The sequence below is a fragment of the Chenopodium album genome, chromosome 10 (genome assembly GCF_948465745.1).
Source record: "Chenopodium album chromosome 10, dcCheAlbu1.1, whole genome shotgun sequence".
Classification (NCBI taxonomy): Eukaryota; Viridiplantae; Streptophyta; class Magnoliopsida; order Caryophyllales; family Amaranthaceae; genus Chenopodium; species Chenopodium album.
Genome location: NC_137843.1, coordinates 22,070,739 through 22,089,962, shown reverse-complemented (window position 1 = coordinate 22,089,962; position 19,224 = coordinate 22,070,739). Strand labels below are relative to the sequence as shown.

Genomic DNA, 19,224 nt, shown 5'->3' with positions numbered 1-19,224 from the left:
CTGATGGTGCAAAATCGGCTTGTAATGTGGCTAATAAACAACAAAAAGTCAAGGCAACAACATGGGTAGCAAGAAGGGAACAAATGTATCTAATTTTCTCCGAAGGCCACCTAAAAAAACGCCTTCGTCGTTCTCAATGTGCATAATAATGAGTCATATAAACACTACTCAAAGTTGTAAACCAATACTCAAATTCATTGACATAACAAAAACTAAAACACATTCCTTACCAAATCAACTAGTAAAGCACTATATTCACAAGTAGTTGGGTAAAATTGACTCTTGTTAAGGCATCCAATCAAACAAACATCAAATCATGGCTAACCTATCCACAATACTCATCATCGTATACCAAGAATCAAAACAATTTTCATGTATGTATGGGGTACAGAAAAGCATGATTTATCATTCATTGGATCGTATTTTTGGATTTTTTTTTATTTTTCAAATTTTTTGTATTTTTTAATTTTTTTCAAAGCAATAAAAATCTATATTAGAAAGCAATAAATCTATACTAAACACCAGAAATAAGGAAAAGAGAAGAATAAAGATACCTACATCTAAAAATCTCTCTCAAGCCAAAGTCAGACAATGTCCTCATTGACTCGGGAATTAGCCTATCATGGCCAATCCTCACCATCATCATCCATCGCGTTAAATCCTCCACTACTGCCAACTACATCACCAGAAGAACTTCCACCAAAATAATTAAGGTTAACATACCTTCCGGGCCCCCTAAAAGGAAAGTCCTGGCCATAGCCTGCGAAAGAGAAATAGCCAGTGAAAATGCCATGGGAGGTGGGATCCACATATCTTTGGGGCGGTGGCTGGTATCCGTTCAGATAAATGGCATCGTCGGGAATAGCACCCTTACGAGTATAGTCATCGTACATCGGAAAGAGGGTCCTAACCCGGTTCCTCTCAACATACCCTATTCTCTAGTTTAAGAAGCCCACCATCCTCCTAATGTCTACCTGGTCTGCTCTATGAGACTTAAGTCCTGGCCTATTCTCTGCATGTTCTAAATAGTCTCGAAATCATGCGTAGGGAGCGGTCTAGTGACTCGAGGTGGTGATGGTGGCACCATAGGCTAGGCGAAAAATAGGCTTGGCCACCGATTCAAAACCCCCCTTTGCCACCGGTTTTGAACCGTTGGCCAGTGGGGGGGTGGCAAAAGCTAGCACAAATGGCCACCGATTCAAAACCGGTGGCAATTTAATTAATTGCCACCGGTTAACCGGTGGTATTAATTAATTTGGCCACCGGTTAACCGGTGGCAATTTAACTTTGCCGCCATTTTTTTTTGGAGGGATGGCAGGTTATTGCCACTGGTTTAGGCTGAACCGGTGGCCATTACTGGAATTTTTTTTTTCCTGCAATAATTTCTGTAATTCCAGCTAAATATTTCCTGCATGTAATTCCTGTATTGCTGCTATTATTTCTGCTGTAATATAATTATATATAACAAGATTTATAAATATATATTTAGACATTAATTATTAAAAACCAAATGCAATATAATAAATAAAGTATCATATACTACATAAGTACAAATTTGCACAATACTAACTTATTAACAATAAATATAAAGTAGTCTAAAGTTTAATCAACAAAGTTTAAATTCAAAATGATGTAACATTTACAAATTGAAAGTGATGAAAGATGCCAACATGTCTCGTACTTCATTAAGGTCCTTGCTTGTTAACGGATCACCCTTTAGCACCTTGCAAAACTTGAAATATATAAACATTATGTTAGAATAAACATGTGTAAATAAATATGCAAAAAATTAACTCACATAAAAAGAGCAACTTACTAAGTTTTAGGACGCATTTTTAAAAACATGTTTTCTACCTTGCCCATTTTCAACATTTTTTAACTAATGAGCTAGTTCTTTCTCATTACATGTCAATCATACTTAGTTTTAGGTGGCTAAGCCTTTTAATCAACACAAAAAAGCAACTTACTAATATAAGTTAAAGGACGCATTTTATTCCTAAATGGCCTATATAAGGCCTAAATGACTTCTACCTTGCCCATTTTCTACATTTTTTAACTAATGAGCAAGTTGTTTCTCATAACATGTCAATTATACTTAGTTTTAGGTGGCTAAGCTTTGAAATCACAAAAAAAAAGCAACTTACAAAGTTAGAGGACGCATTTTCATCCTAAATGGCCCAAAAAAGGCCTAAATGACTTCAACTTTGCCCATTGTCGACATTTTTTAACTAATGAGCTAGTTCTTTCTCATTACATGTCAATCATACTTAGTTTTAGGTGGCTAAGCCTTTTAATCAACACAAAAAAGCAACTTACTAAGTTAAAGGACGCATTTTGGTACTACATGGCCTATATAAGGCCTAAATGACTTCTACCTTGCCCATTTTCTACATTTTTTAACTAGTGAGCAAGTTGTTTCTCATAACATGTCAATTATACTTAGTTTTAGGTGGCTAAGCTTTGAAATCACAAAAAAAAGCAACTTACAAAGTTAGAGGACGCATTTTCATCCTAAATGGCCTAAATAAGGCCTAAATGACTTCTACCTTGCCCATTTTGTACATTTTGTAACTAATGAGCTAGTTATTTCTCATAACATGTCAATTACACTTAGTTTTAGGTGGCTAAGCTTTGAAATCACATAAAAAAGCAACTTACAAAGATTTAGGACGCATTTTAGTACTACATGGCTTAAATAAGGCCTAAATGACTTCTATCTTGCCCATTTTCTACAATTTTAAAATAATGAGCTAGTTAATTCTCATAACATGTCAATTATACTTAGTTTTAGGTGGCTAAGCTTTGAAATCACAAAAAAAAAAGCAACTTACTAAATTTTAGGACGCATTTTCATCCTAAATGGCCCAAAGAAGGCCTAAATGACTTCAACTTTGCCCATTGTCGACATTTTTTAATTAATGAGGTAATTCTTTCTCATGACATGTCAATTATACTTAGTTTTAGGTGGCTAAGCTTTGAAATCACATAAAAAGAGCAACTTACTAAGTTTTAGGACGCATTTTGGTACTACATGGCCTAAATAAGGCCTAAATGACTTCTATCTTGCATATTTTCTACATTTTTTAACTAATGAGCTAGTTCTTTCTCATAACATGTCAATTACACTTAGTTTTAGGTGGCTAAGCTTTGAAATCACATAAAAAAGCAACTTACAAAGATTTAGGACGCATTTTGGTACTACATGGCTTAAATAAGGCCTAAATGACTTCTATCTTGCCCATTTTCTACAATTTTAAAATAATGAGCTATTTAATTCTCATAACATGTCAATTATACTTAGTTTTAGGTGGCTAAGCTTTGAAATCACATAAAAAGAGCAACTTACTAAGTTTTAGAACGCATTTTGGTACTACATGGCCTAAATAAGGCCTAAATGACTTCTATCTTGCCCATTTTCTACATTTTTTAACTAATGAGCTAGTTCTTTCTCATAACATGTCAATTACACTTAGTTTTAGGTGGCTAAGCTTTGAAATCACATAAAAAAGCAACTTACAAAGATTTAGGACGCATTTTGGTACTATATGGCTTAAATAAGGCCTAAATGACTTCTATCTTGCCCATTTTCTACATTTTCTAACTAATGAGCTAGTTATTTCTCATAACATGTCAACTATACTTAGTTTTAGGTGGCTAAGCTTTGAAATCACATAAAAAAGCAACTTACTAAATTTTGGGACGCATTTTGGTACTAAATGGCCTAAATAAGACCTAAATGACTTCTACCTTGCCCATTTTCTACATTTTTTAAATAATGAGCTAGTTCTTTCTCATAACATGTCAATTATACTTATTTTTAGGTGGCAAAGCTTTGAAATCACATAAAAAAGCAACTTACCAAGATTTAGGACGCATTTTACTAGTTTTAAGGTCGTACCTCATCAAGATGTATGGTGTTGGTACAATGAGTCGCTATGTCAAGCATGAATCTCATCACGTACAATCCACAATCAACTCCATTATCTTGTTGTGGGCACTAGCATAGGAACAAATCAAATGAATCAAACATCACATAAAATCCACAATTGTTCGAGCAATGTATATTAAGATAATCACAATATGATGTGGTATTACCGTAGGTGATTTCCATGTAGGACCATCTGGAGCACGAACATGTATTTTCTTCATAATACTGAAGGAAAGTAAATTCAAATTTGATTAGTTTCACTACTAAATGAGTTAGCTTAAGATAATCACCACTAGGTAGCTATATTTACTTTGGAAGTACAGAGGCCACGAGGTACTTCTTTGTTGATCGAGCTGAATCAAGGTGAAAGATTGTGTTTTTAGCAGGACAAATCACCATGAGAAACCAATGATACCTACATAAATTCACAATTCACAAACAAATCAATAATTAGGGTACAAAATATATTTCAAATGTAGAAAGAATTGAATTACACATGGTTAAACGTACTCCTGATAACATGGGGCGAATATGAACTCATCTCCCGCACGCATTGATTCCCTAATACTACGATTAACATAGTCCATCACCTCAGGGGAGTTGTTTAAGATTCTAGTCTCGGATGTCTGTTCGGGGCATAACCACCCAACTTTACCAGGGGAATTAGTGTCCCTTAAGTGCTCCCGTAGTGCTCTGTGTGCATGGACAATGAAAAATTGATTAACATATCAAGGATAAACAACACTAATATGAATTAACATATTCAATTTTAGTGTCATGTGCCCATACCTCATGAATATTTGAATGAGAGAAATGTTAAGGCTAGAACCTCCTAAAAATTCCTTCACATCTTGTTTGTTTAACCATGCACTTGCATCCTCATCATAGTGGAACATTGCCTCAGGTAGTGCAAATTCAATGGGATCGTCACTAGGCAAATGACTAACACGATTGTGTAGAAAAGTTAAATCCTTAGTGAGCGATTGAAGGACATTGTCTCCAACAAGTGGGGTAGGTTGCATGGCTGAACCTTTCGAAGAATTCTTTTTTGACACTTGTTCACTCTTCGACCCTTGTTCACTCATCTTCTTTGTAGGTTGATCAACGCTTTTGGGCTTCTCCACCTTCCTTCGCTTTGAGGTTTGGCCTTTTTTCGAAATCTAATCAATCAAAGTAAAAATAGGATCAAAAATGATAGGCCGGGGGTCAAGCTATACGAATGCAATAAACAAGGATTTAACTGCCAAGGATGCACCGGCGGCCGAGGCAGCAGCACCTGCCCAGGCTGCAGCGGCCGAGGCAGCAGCAGGACAGGCAGCAGCTGCCCAGGCTGCAGGAGGCCACCCAGGCAGCAGCTGCCGAGGCTGCAGCGGCCCAGGCAGCAGCTGCCGAGGCTGCAGCGGCCCAGGCATCAGCTGCCGAGGCTGCAGCGGCCCAGGCAGCACCTGCCGAGGCTGCTGCGGCCAAGGCAGCACCTGCCGAGGCTGCTGCAGCCCAGGCAGCACAATTTTTTTTTTTTTTTGGACAAAAAACCGAATAACAACTAATGGCATGCAGATTTGTTATTTAGCACATGTTCAAAAATTATTACCTCGTTGATCAACCTTACCCAAGCACGAGGCCATTGCACATAGCTACCTTTTGCTTGCCAAAGAAGAGTAATCCCATCATCCACTATAGGCACCGGGAGTGGGATGTTTTCGAACCCAGCTACGACAGAATTGATCCCGACCGCGTAATGTTGTGGCCAAAGCCCTTGGAAATGGACCGTTCCTCTCGTCGCTTGTGCACTACCATGCGCCACCAACTGCAACTCTTCACTATTTGATAGCCCCGGGGCTAGAAGTGTACACTCGGTGTCTACCTACATCATTTAACGAAATTCACTTGTAAAAGCAGAAATTATAAAAAAAAATGGTCTATTCCTACACAATTGATTATCCTAAATTCACCTCTAAATCTGGAAATTCATGGCTTGTTGGATCATCAAGCTCCCTCGAGTCCGCATGTGTGGGAGTAACAACCTGCAATAGTTATTCAAAAATGTCACATTTGATCTCACATAACTCACTATGCCAAAACTAATAGATTGAAAACTACCTCATGTATCTCATCTTCTCCATCTCTATCATCTTCTCCTTGTCCTTTTGGGTGGCTACTTGAGTCGACCGGTGTAGTCGAGGGGAACGGCAAGGGTAAGTTCATTTGCTTCGCCCAAGCATTGAACTCACCTACTAACTCATTGCGTACTTGTTCCTTGATGGATGCCACCTTGGCATCCAAGTCCTCCGGTGAGTTAACACTTGCCCGAGATCTTCCCAATTTGGTGTATTCCGAACCCATGACTTTTTCCCATCCTAGCATCGTCCCTCCCATACCTACTACCCGGCCTGGATGGTAGGGCTTTCCCAAAGCCAAGGTGAACGGGTCTTTCTCTATAGTCGGGACCAGCTTGCCTTCAACAACTTCTGTAGTGTACTCAAGCTGTAGCATAAGAAAAAATGTCAACATGAATACATATAATGTTTTTAGATGGTAAAGTTATGCAAAAGTTTCAAATAGCTTACAAGTTTATCAGCCACTTTTTTTTCCGGTTCTTTGATGACCCATTTTCCGGTTTCCTTATCAAAGGAATGAAGAGAACAAATGAAATCGCCAGCACGACTAACCAACGTAGTGATCGTGGAGTCGGAGGGTTCTTTGGATGACCCAGGCAGCAAAGTAGGGTATATACCCTCCTTCAACCAAGTAGGCCTCCATTCACCAAATGTCTTGGCCCCCGTCTTATGAAGGTACTCCTTCTGCAATGCATTTGCCTTGTTTTGCTCTCGAAGTTCCTACATAAATACAAATGTTAGAATCATTACTGCAAAAAAAGTCAATATATTATATAATTCTCATTAGATTTACTAGTTCTTACAATTGCTTTGGGTCTTGTTTTTTGAATAACAAATTCTTTCCACTCTTCCTCCGTCACGCTTGGCCACATTTTCCACGGTGGTTCTTGTTCCTCAACAACATCCTCATTTCCACCTTCACCACCCTTCCCCTTGGAAGCTTTCTTCTTGTGTTTCTTCTTCTTATAGATCCATCCATTGGTCAAATGGGTCTTGAAGCCTCTGAATCTCTCCGCTATTAAAGAATCAAACACCCTTCTCTTCTCAGGATCATTTGCAATATTAAACAGCTTCTGCAATCACAAATACAAGCAATTATTATGTTAAATTCACTAACAAATATTAAGTGAAAGTATTTGTAATTGTGTAAATGTGCATTGAAACAAAACACTTGCCCTGGTATCATCCCAAAATGTTTGAATCAAGCCTGGAGGTACTTGCCGCCAACCAAGTGTAATCAGGATTTTGCGCGCACACATGCCAACTTGGTTTGCATAATTTCGAAGCCATTTGCCAGTAGGTCGTCCTCTTTTGTCATACTCCAGGACCATGGGACCGTTTGGCTTCCTAAAACTTGTTGTCGGACCCCTACCCTTTCTCTTAGCAGGAGCCTTTACCCCCCCTCCACCACCTGTGTTCAATTGCTCATGTCTTTGGCTATCAGTTTGAGGAGTAGCGTTCTCACCAACGACCTCAACAATTGTAGAATCAATAGGAGGCGCACGTTCAGCTGACAATTCAAATTCTACAAGCCTCCGCTCAAAAGCATCCTATTCCTGATCTTCTGGCTCACCCAAATCAGTCTCCTTGTTGACATCATATGGCTCGTCCTTGTCCTCATACTCACCATCATAGCCATCGTCATCATCCTCCAAATCCTCTAGTACTGGGTCATCATGATCGTCCGCCATGAGTTATAAAAACCTGTCATTACAAACACAAAACGATATTAGTTCCATAAAAGATAAAAATGTTGACATATAGGTCATACTACATGTTAGCATATAAAATAGGCAAGTAAGTTCACATATAGATCATTTTTTTTCTATTTTCATCAAATTGACTTGTAAAAATAGGCAACTAAGTTCAGTACATGTTAGCATATAAAATAGGCAAGAACTTGTAAAAGTTTAGCAACTAAGTTAACACTTTCATTCATTTTTCCCAAATCCTATTAATAAAATAACTTAACTTATGATTAAATAATACTTTTAAATGCTTACAATCTCAAATTAAATGTTGTAGTACCTCATTCTAACATTCCTTCGTTGTGGTCCGCATATAACTTGTTTGGTCGTCTATATCATTTGATGCAATAGGTCTAGGAACAGTGAAAGGTGCTGAATCATCAAACGCATCGTATTCTTCCTCATCCTCAACATCTCCAATGCCTAGGATTCTTCTTTTCCCAGCTAGCACAATGGACCATTTTGCATCGACTGGGTCAGTGACAAAGAACACTTGCTTAGCTTGAGATGCTAGGATGAACGGTTCCGCACTATCATTCAAGTGGCCAAGATCTACAAGAGTAAAGTCATCATACTTGACATTACGCCTGATATTATCAACCCACTTACACTTGAAAAGTGCAACCGTGAAGTTACAATAATCAAGCTCCCATATTTCTTGAATTCGACCGTAGTATGACAATTTTGCATCGACAGGTGATTTATCCTTTGCACTTGCAAACTCCCTTGACGATGCCACAAGAGTTACTCCACTGTTTTGGGTCGACGAAGATTTCAAATCCCGACCCTCTGTCCAAAAAGTGTACCCATTGATGTCATATCCCTCAAATGAGCGAACATCATCCCTAGGACCATAAGCAAGCCACCTTACTGTATCGGTGACACTATCATCCAAACGACTCATCACTCGTTCACTAAACCAACTCACAAACCTCTTATTATGCAACTGCATCAGTGCCCTTTCACCTTTCGATGGAAACTCATCACGCAAACTAGCCATGTGCTCATCTAAATATGGGTGAACATCTGCAACATGGTGCAACACATAAAGGTGTGCTTGTAAGAACTAATATCGATCAGGTGACATTCGTTTCGACCCAATTGTGCCATGACCATCTAGTCTCCCTTCATGTCGAGAAGTAGGAAGACCAATAGGTTCAGCAACGGCTAAATAGTCGGCCACAAAATTACCAATCTCCTCACTCACGGTCCCTTGAATCATGCTTCCTTCCGGATGAGCCGGATTCCTTACTTTATCTTGCAATGTGCCCATGTGTCTTTCAAAAGGATAGCACCACCTTAGGAAAACTGGACCGCACAACTTAATCTCACGCACCAAATATAGAATAAGGTGGACCATTATGTCAAAAAATGAGGGTGGGAAATACATCTCAAATTTGCACAAAGTCACAACCACATCCATTTGCAAAGCATCAAGTGTACAAGGATCAAGCACTTTGCTGCATATTGTATTGAAAAACGAACATAGGCTTGTAATAGCTTCCCTCACGTGCTTCGGTAAAATACCACGAATTGCAATCGGTAGAAATACTTGCATCAACATGTGACAATCATGGGATTTCATACTTGTCAACTTCATTTCGCCACTTAAGGATACAAATCTTTTCATGTTAGATGAGTACCCAGAGGGAACCTTAATGCCGTAAAGACATGCACAAAACATCCGCTTTTCTACCCTTGACAATGTGTAGCAAGCCGGTGGTAAATACTTCTTCTTACCCTTGCCTTGACCCTCATCATCTCTACTCTTTGAAGCATCCGCGGCCTTTCCCTTTCCCTTGCTCTTCCCCTTTCCTTTTTTCGAAACATTTACATTTTCCTGTTCCGGTTCCTTTCCCTTTCTATCCTTCCCCTTTCTAACCTTGTCCTGAGGCCATAATTCCGGACGAATCTCCATCTCTTGCAAATCTAACCGTACACCCTTTCCATCCTTTGTTTTGCCTGAAATATTAAAAAGCGTTCCCACAAGAGCATCACACACATTCTTCTCTATATGCATCGCATCAAGGCAGTGCCTAACATCATGTTCTTTCCAGTACGGAAGCTTCCACAAGATTGATTCTTTTTTAAAAAGAGCTGTTGAGACCGGAGCTTTTTCATATTTTCCAAACACCGTTCGTATACCCTTAACTCGAGCATATACCTCAACACCCGTCAATGGCCTAGGCGCAATCTCCTCCTCCACTGTCCCATCGAAAGCCTTTTTCTGCCTACGGTACGGGTGATCACGCCTAAGGAACCTTCGAGTCCTTAAGTACACATCTTTGTGAGAATTCTTCAGGTATATGCTTGATGTGTCATCAATACAAATGGGGCATGCTTTTTTCCCTTTAACCTTGTACCCACACAGGTTGCCATATGCAGAAAAGTCATTCATGGTCCACATAAGGGCTGCACGCAATGTAAACATCTCGTTCTTATGAGCATCAAAACAAGAAACCCCTTCGTCCCACATTTTCCTCAAATCGTCAATTAGTGGCGCAAGGTAAACATCTATGTCATTTCCAGGTTGCCTAGGCCCCGTTATTAGCAATGAAAGCATTATATACTTCCGTTTCATACATAACCAAGGAGGCAAATTGTAGATCACCAAAAGAACAGGCCAAGTGCTGTGCTGGGTACTAAGAGTGCCAAATGGATTCATCCCGTCTGTGCACAACCCAAGTCTTAAATTTCTGACTTCATTACCAAACTCCGGTAACTTCAAATCAATGTTCTTCCATTGCGGGGAGTCAGCCGGATGCTTCAGCATTCTGTTTTTCTGTCTTCCCTCGGCATGCCACCTCAAGTTTGTAGCGTCTTTTGGAGTTGAGAATAGACGCTTAAACCTTGGAATAATAGGAAGATACCACAACACCTTAGTAGGAGGTCCCGTCGTACCAGGATTGCAACTCATGCGCTTGTAGCGCGACTGCTTGCATCGTGGACACTCCTCCAATTGTTCATACTCATTATGATACAAAATACAGTCATTAGGACATGCATGTATCTTCTTATACTCCAAACCAAATGGACACATTAGCTTCTTTGCATAATAGTAAGACTTAGGAATTTCATTCCCATCAGGCAAGATATCACTTAATGCGGTCAACAAAGAAGTGAAACTGACGTCCGTCCACCCATGCTTCGACTTAATGTTAAAAAGTGTTAGCACGGCAGAAAGTTTGGAGTATTTTTTGCACCCAGGGTACAAAGGCTTTTTGGAAGCCTCCGAAAGTAATTCAAACACATCACCTTCGACATTATGCAACATCTCATCCACATCCTCATCCTCGACCTCATCTACTGGATCATCCTCAGCTCCATCCTCACCATCCTCAAAAACATATTCATCATTCTCACATTCTAACCCCACATGAATCTCATTATTGCTTCTGTCATGCACATCATTCCCATCAAGATCCCCACTATACTCTCCACTTTCACCATGCCAAATCCACACATCGTATTTAAGTCTAAACCCACGACAAAGTACATGATCTCTAATGATCTCTACACTATTGACCACCTTCACATTTTTACAATCAACACAAGGACAGTATAGGTATTCCGCACCCATTTTGCGCTGATAAGATAAAGCCGTCCTGCAAAACTCTTGAACCCCATTCAAAAATTCCAATGTATCACGTCTACCATACATCCAACCACGAGCCTTCTCCATTTAGTAAAGTGTCTCTAAACATATATATCAACATATTATGAATAATGTACAATTGCTACATATTTTACGTAAATCAACTTCAAGTACACACCGTGAATAAACCATTCATATAGTGAAAAAATGCATGTTTCCAAAGTGTCCTTATCACTCCAACCTAACCCATCCTTGAATGTCTACTCTCACTAGTGAATGTATGTCAACTTTCCAATTTTAAGGAAAATCCGGCAGCACTTCCCCCCACTTCTCCAAGTACACGATGTAGATAATTACTTACCCACATATGTACCCAGAGAACATGGTGAAGAAATGAAAAGCCAAGATGTTCCTTAAAATCGAAAAAAAGACATACATTCACCACCTAAGTGAGAGTAAACATTCAAGAACAGTCCCAACCGGGGACTATTCAAGACTTTCTCCTAATGAGAAAGCCTTGAACGGGTATCTAGGCATATGATGATGCAAACATTCAACATATTATGGCAATTATTTATAATTAAAATAGACACAATTTGTAATATCATGAACAAACTTTTATCAAATGGATAAATAAATAGAAAGAAATATAGCTCCATAAAGTTTCTAGTTCATACCAATATAGCAATTATAATGGATGTAATGTCTCGAACTTCCCACTTTAATAGCTAACAAACTTGTGCTTCTCTACATATCAATCTACAAAAATAAAAAATAAAACAACAACATATAAAAGTTAGTAATTTTGTCAAGAACTATATATAAAACAACCTAAAATTACACATTAACACATACCAATTAATAATTACAAATTAAAACTTACTACCAAAATTCAACTAATTAAGTAACAAGGTTACTAATAAGCTCTAATTTAATAAAAATTACCATTAAAACTAATGAAAATTTAAATAAGTTTTCTCCTAATCTCTACCTAATAATAATAAAACAACCTAAATTGTTCAAAATATCTTAATAAAATAACCTAAAATTCAGAAAAATTAGGGTAAATTATATTCAAAACTTAATTTTAATTTTGCCTAAGCATTGTTGAAAATGCAAAATAAATTAAAACTAACCCTAGGTGGAGATGAAAGGGAGGAGAGATGCACGGTGGTCGGTGGTGGAGGACCCCACAAGTGGCGGCGGCTGGGCACAGTAATGCGGCGGCGAGGGCCGCGTTGCTGCTGGAGGAGGGCCGCGAACAGGTGGTGGATTTCCTCAGTGAGGGCGACGCGATGGGTCAGTTGCAGCTAGGAGGAACGCCGCGAACAGGTGGTGGAGGGGGTGCTCGACGGTGGTGGAGGGTGCAGCGGCGGCTGGGCGTCAGAGGTGGAGTTCGTGGTGGTAGCTAGGGTTGGAGTGTCGTGAAGAGAGAGTTAGAGCTCGAAATTTTTGGTGGTCGAATGAAACAGGAACTAATTAACTGATGAATAAGGACGCGCGAATTTATTTTATTTTTTTTTTAAATACTCAGTTATTGCCACCGGTTCAAAACCGGTGGCCTTTAGATTATTGCCACGGGTTTTGAGTGAACCGGTGGCAATGTGTGTTTGGTTTGAACCGCGCATTTTTTAAGCCACCGGTTTTTGAAAACCGGTGGCCTTGAACCGGTGTTTTTTTGAATTTTTCTACTAGTGGGGTGGTGGTACTTGTCCCTGGACATGGACACTTAAAATTTCATATGTATAAGAGTCTTGCCTAGGGGAAAAGGCAGTCAAATCAGGGTTAGGAAGGAGAAAGATAGGCAAAGGGTTCGTTCCTATCCTTACACACCATTTGGGGGATTTGTTGATGGTCTACTATAATCCAATCCAAGCTTTGCAAATATCTCAACTTTATGAGAGTGCCCCCCCCCCCCCACAATTAGTGAAACCCTCACTATTAGCTTCACTAAACCCGGTAATTTTTACCGCAATCTTAGTGATGATGCCCCCTAGTTGGATAGGGGTCCTAATCGAGCCACCACTAGCGGTGGCATGCCTACCTAAGTGATGAATGATGTATTTATCAATATTCAATTTACTAAACCCATAGACATAGTGGCTTATAATAGCTAGTTCATTTGTTTGTATATTATGTGGTTCATGTCTAGTTAGAAAATAAGTCCCCGAAAATATTTGAAAAATTTTAGGGACAGGATGGTGAAAAAGTCGGGCACTAACATGCTGGAAATTCGGAGACGGTAAACCCGTTAGAACATTGTAAATATCTTCCATTTTATAATTTTCATGTCAAGTGGTAGGGGGATGGGGATCAAGATCAAACAATTTACAAAATTCAACATAAGTCAAACTAATATTTCTATTGTTCAACCCAAAATGCAAATTTGGACAGTTTTTAGTTTGATCAATGTGCAAATAGGATAAAAATTCTCAAGTTAATTCACGATAAATCGGATAATGCATATCAATGAATTTCCTCATAACAATATCATTCATAAATCTCCTAACTTGCTCATATAAATCTAAAGATTTAAAAGTGGGTCGATGTAACCATTGAGAAGGTATTACCTCACGCTCATAGAGCTTGACGAGTTGGCCTCTTTGAATTGAGGTAATTCGAATACTCGGACATTGTTCGAGTTGCAAATCCTAGTCATATGCTTAGCTTGAACCCGAACCACGTCCTTCTAGAATCCTTGCTTTCTTTGAATCCATTTGAGAAGTGGGTTTGGAAAAAATTTATTTAAAAGTGAACAAAATTGGTGTAGGATTGTAGAGGATGAAGAGAGAAGAAAAATTATGTAAAAAATTTTGAATTTAGGTGAGAATTGGGGAGGAGATCTTAGAGAGAAGTTGGAGAATTTGAAGGTTTTAGAGAGAGAAAGTATGGAGGAAAGATGAAATAAGGGAAAAAGGAAGAAGAAAAAGGGGGGAAAGAACGGTTAGGGTGGTTTCGCGCCCCCCTTCGCCCTATCGGGCAAATTTTGTTCTCGAATTTTGCTTAAGCTCGCGCCCGGTCGGGCACGCCTTTGCCCGATCGGGCGAGAAGTTGGCTTCGTAATCATTTATTCTCCTCCCGGTCGGGCGGACCTTAGTCCGTTCATTTCTCCGAAATATTCCAACCTCTCGCGTCCGATCGGGTGGGATCTCGCCCGGTCGGGCGATTTCTTATACTGAATTCTTCTCTACTCTCGCGCCCGGTCGGGCGGAGTTTCGCTCGATCCGGCGAATTTCTTCATTTTTAAACATTTCTCTCGCGTCTGATCGGGCGGAGCTTCGACCGATCAGGCGCGCTACAGTATTTAAGGTCCGATTTTCTTTTCTTTTCTACAAATTGACTAAATTTTTTTCTCCTACCTGTTCAAAATACTCTAAAATACATTAAATTCACTACTCTCTCCTCTCACAAAATAAAAGGTAAGAAAAGAAACTAATCTAAAAAGCAAGAAAATACGGGTTACCTCCCGCAAAGCGGTGGTTTATTTAATTGCCGCACGACCTTCTTACCATATGCCGATCAAGATGGAACAGAATTGATTAGGTGGAGTAATTCAACCGCACCAATCGTAGCCCTTTTATGGTACAAATTTAGTATTTGGCCATTTACCTTAAACTCACCACCATACTCATCAATTAATTACACAGAACCGAATTTGTTTGCCTTCTTCACTGTGAAAGGACCAGACCACCTTGACTTTAACTTTTCTGGAAAAAGTTTAAATTTAGAGTTGAACAACAAAACTTTGTCACCATCTTTGAATTCTTTTGGAAGGATAATCTTGTCATGCCATCTCTTGGTTTTCTCCTTGTAAACGCGTGCACTATCATATCCAATCAACTTAAACTCATCTGATTGGTTAAGTTGTAGAAGCCTCTTCTCCCCCGCTATCTTAGCATCTAAATTGATCTCTTTAATATCACAATAAGATTTGTAATCTTATTTCACCGGGAGGTGACATGTTTTCCCGTACACAAGTCCATAAGGGGTAGTATCAATTGAGGTCTTAAATGCGGTTCTATATGCCTAAAAGGTGTCATTCAACTTATCACTCTAATGTTTTCTAGATTTTGCTACCACCTTCCCTATAATTGACTTAATCTCACGGTTAGAAAATTCAACTTGACTACTAGTTTAGGGATGGTAAGTTATACTTGTCCTATGGTATACACCATATTTATTGAGAAGGGTGTCTAACTTCTGCTTATGAAAGTGAGATCCTCCATCACTTATAATCGCTCTAGGGACTTCAAATCTAGGAAAAATTGTTTTCTTGAATAATTTATGGACCACCTTGGCATCATTAGTAGGTGAGACAATGACTTCTACCCAATTGTATACATAATCAATGGTGACAAGGATATAATGATTTCCTCTTGAATAAGGAAAAGGTCCCATGTACTCAACACCCCAAACATAAAAAATTTCAACTTTCTATATACCAATTTGAGGCATCTCATGCCGCCGCTAGATATTGTCATTACTCTGACAAGAGTCACAAGCTTGAACGAAAGAGTGAGCGTCCTTGAACATGGTAGGCTAATAGAAACCCGACTCATTGATCTTTGCAACCGTTTTGGTGGGATCATAATGTCCTCCATAAGGTGAGTTGTGGTATTTAGTGAGAATACCGTGAACTTTCTATTCGGGAACACACCTGCGAAATAATCCATTTGCACGCTCACGAAACAAAAAAGGATCATCCTAAAAATAATATTTAACATCATAAAGGAACTTCTTTTTCTTTTGGTAGGACACATCGGGAGGTAGAGTACCGCCCACCAAATAATTTGCATAGTCGGCATACCAAGGGTGTTACTCTACAATTGCATACAAGTGGTAATTAAGGAAAGAATCATTTATAGGAAGAGAATCCTTACCCTCATCATACCTGATTTGTGATAAGTGGTCTGTCACAACGTTCTCTGCACACGTTTTGTCTTTAATTTCCATATCAAAATCTTGGAGCAAGAGAACCCAACAGAGTAGCCTAGGCTTTGATTCCGCCTTATCTATTAAACATTTCAAAGGTGCATGGTCAATAAAAACAATAACTTTAGAACCAACTAGATATGATCTAAATTTTTCTAAAACATAAATCACAACAAGTAACTCCTTCTCCGTAGTAGCATAATTAATTTGGGTTTTATTCAAAGTTTTACTTGCATAATAAATAGCATGTAAAACTTTGTTCTGTTTCTGTCCTATTACGACTCCCAATGCAAAATTACTGGAATCACACATGATCTTGAAAGAAAGGTTCCAATCGGGAGCACATATGATAGGTGCCGATATTAAAGCCTGTTTAATCCTGTTAAAAGCCTCAAAACACTTGTCAGTAAAAGCTGAGTTAGTGATTTAGAAATTATAAAAAAAATCTTTGATAAATCAACGATAAAACCCCGCATGACCTAAGAAACTTCTAACCCCTTTAACATTAACTGGTGGAGGTAATTGCTCAATCACAGAAACTGTAATTTTATCTATTTGTATACCCTTATCAGGTATAATATGACCAAGAACTACTCCCTCTGTTACCATAAAGTGACACTTTTCCCAATTTAAAACCAAATTGCATTCATCACATCTTTTCAAAATTTTAGCTAGGTTACCAAGACATGAATCAAATGAAGACCCGTAAACACTAAAATCATTCATAACGAATTTCATGATAGACTCTATGAAATCAGAAAAAAATACTTATCATGCAACGTTGAAAGATAGCGGGAGCATTACACAAACCAAAAGACATTCTATGATATGCAAAAGTACCATAAGCGCATGTAAATGTAGTTTTTTTTCCTGATTTTTAGGGTGAATTGAAATTTGAAAAAATACCGAATATCCATCCAAATAACAAAAGAACTTATGCTTAGCCAACCTCTCAAGCATTTGATTAATAAAAGGGAAGGAGAAGTAATATTTCTTAGTGGCGATATTTAATCTATGATTATCAATGCACATACGCCACTCTATAACAGTTTTAGTGGGAATTAATTCATTCTTATCATTTTTTTACTACAGTCATCCCACCCTTTTTAGGAACCACCTGTATAGGACTTATCCACTTTGAGTCAGAAATAGGATAGATAATACCTGCATCAAGTAATTTCATAACTTCTTGACTACTTCTTGCATGTTAGGATTCAACCTCCTCTGGGATTGAATGCATGGCTTGTAATTTTGCTCTAAGTGTATCTTGTACATACAAAAATCAGGGCTAATACCATTGAGATTATCAATATTGTACCCTATTGCCCTTTTATGGATTCAAAGAATCTCTATAAGTTGAGAAGTTTGTGGGTCATCAAGTGCATTACTAATGATCACATGGTATAATTCCTGCCCATCAAAAAAAACATATTTTAAATGAGAAGGGAGAAGTTTTAGTTTAGGTTTCTTAACCTCTATATGTTTTGATTCATGAACTAATTTTACTACCTTCTTACTCTCTTTAGGATCTAGTTCATTTATAGCAAGAGATCTTTTTATGGCATCTACCTCTCTGCTCCAAGTGCCTGCACCACATGTAGTTAATTCACCACAAAGAAGTTCCTTCAAGGAATCCCTTGCAAGAACCTGTGATAAGCTATCTTCACAAACAACATCTATTGACATCAATAACATCAATCAAACAACAATTTTCATCTGACATAGGTCCTTTTAAAACCTTTCCTAAATTAAAAGTGATATTATCATCTCCAACAGAAAGGGTTAGTTTTTCATTTTTAACATCAATAATGGCTCCTGTATTATGGAGAAAAGGCCTACCCAAAATTATAGGAATTTGAATATCCTCTGTCATGTCTAAAATAACAAAATAAACATAAATAAAAAATTTATCTACCATAACAGGAACATCCTCTAAAATACCTAAGGGGTATTTCATAACGGTCTGCCATTTGTAAGGTAATATTAGTAACTTTTAAATCACCCACATTAAGCTTCGAGCACACAAACGATGGCATAACATTAACGCTAGCATCTAAATCACACAATGTTTCATTAATAAAGACATTACCAATATGACAAGGAATAGAAAACTATCAGGATCCTTTAATTTAGCAGGGGATTTATTTTGCAATAAGGCACTATATTTTTATGTAAAAGCTACAGTTTCTACCTCATTAAAGACGCTTTTTCTAGTCAAAATATATTTCATAAATTTAGCATACGCAGGAATCTAAGTTATTAAATCAGTGAAAGGAACTGTTGCCTGTACATTTTTCACAACCTCCAAAAACTTACCAAATTGCTTATCAAACTTACTATTCAAATATCTATTAGGGAATGGAAGTTTGATAACTGGACCCCGTACATCTCCAACCTTGTCCTATGATTTACCCTGCAAAGAAACATTCGAAGGGTGCAGGGTTAGTAACATTAGCGCTTGGTACAAGAGAATCAGGATTAGAAATTGTTATTGTAATACGTTCGTCATTTTTGGGCATAAAAGGCCCATAATAGTGTGAATCACTCCTCAAAGTAATTGCATTAGCATGATCAGTAGGATGTACTGGCTGTGATGGTAGAGCTCCCTGCTGGGGAGTTTGTAGAGTAGAGGAAAGTTATGCAATTTAATTATCGATGATTTTATTATGTGTTAAGATTGATTCAATTTGTGCATCCCTACTCTGCATGTGCTTTTGCATACTAGCTAAAATCGTTCTAATTTCATAAGGCACGTCAGTGAATGGTTGTGGAGTTGGTGATTGGGTCCTTTGGTGAGGGGTTTGGTAATATTTTTGCCGTGGTTGTTGTGGTGCTTGTGGTTGTGATGGTTGTGGAGTTAGAGGATTTTGCACATGGTGCTCCGGTAAGATACGTATGGATGGT

General features: G+C 38.4%; 1 protein-coding gene across 1 annotated transcript in view; it reads left to right on the top strand.

The window, feature by feature from the left end:
• Positions 1–19,224, top strand: part of LOC145563799 (protein C2-DOMAIN ABA-RELATED 7-like) — a 28,308-nt gene that overhangs the window by 5,267 nt on the left and 3,817 nt on the right. The window lies entirely within an intron of this gene.